The following is an 832-nucleotide window of genomic DNA, read 5'->3' as shown; positions in this document are numbered from 1 at the left end:
ATGTAATCTTTTTTATTTAAAACCAATGTGGGACAAGAAAAATGAATTTTAGTAGGTAATTTGTAATTTGAATTAAACTCTTTAAATTAATTTTTATAAATTTTATTAGGTAATTTGTAATTTGAATTAAACTCTTTAAATAATTTTTAGGTAATTTTTTATTTATAAAAACTTTTTTTTATATTAATAAATAAATACTTAAATACTAAAACTCTTTGCACAAAGGTCGACCAAAAAAATTTAGTACTACAGTTGATGTTAGCCAAAAGGCTAAGAAAGGTGTGATTTTTTATATTTATTTTTTTAGGTCAATAGTTTTATAAGAGACTTCCATGTAATCCTTTTAACTTAAAACTAATGTGGGACAAGAAAAATAAATTTTATTAGGTAATTTGTAATTTTAATTAAACTTTTTAAATTAATAATTAATAAAAAAAAAATACTGAAAGCCAAAAGCCAAGAAAGTAATACTACACTTGATGTTAGCCAAAAGATCGAGAAAGGTTAACCTAAAGGCCGACCAAAAAAAATTTTGTACTACACTTGATCTTAGCCAAAAGGCTGAGAAATGTGTGATTATTATTTCTTTAGGTCTATAGTTTTATAAGAGTCCTCCATGTAATCATTTTTACTTAAAACTATTGTGGGACAAGAAAAATAAATTTTATTAGGTAATTTGTAATTTGAATTAAACTCTTTAAATTAATTTTTAAGAAATTTTTTGTTTATAAAAACCTTTATTTTTTATTATTATTTTATTTTATACTTGTATCGGCCCCACAACACACATACCATTTAAGTCAGGCTGGAGTGTGATTCGAAAGCGAGATCT

The 832-nt window shown here is 23.3% G+C and overlaps 1 pseudogene; it reads right to left on the bottom strand.

Moving 5' to 3' along the window:
- Positions 1–441: 441 nt before the first annotated feature.
- Positions 442–574, bottom strand: LOC132280257 (U2 spliceosomal RNA; annotated as a pseudogene).
- Positions 575–832: the final 258 nt, after the last annotated feature.

The sequence above is a fragment of the Cornus florida genome, unplaced genomic scaffold (assembly GCF_030987335.1).
Source record: "Cornus florida cultivar Cherokee Brave unplaced genomic scaffold, ASM3098733v1 CherokeeBrave_3.0.0_Hap2_Chr10, whole genome shotgun sequence".
Taxonomy (NCBI): domain Eukaryota; kingdom Viridiplantae; phylum Streptophyta; class Magnoliopsida; order Cornales; family Cornaceae; genus Cornus; species Cornus florida.
This window is presented reverse-complemented; position numbering and strand designations above follow the sequence as displayed.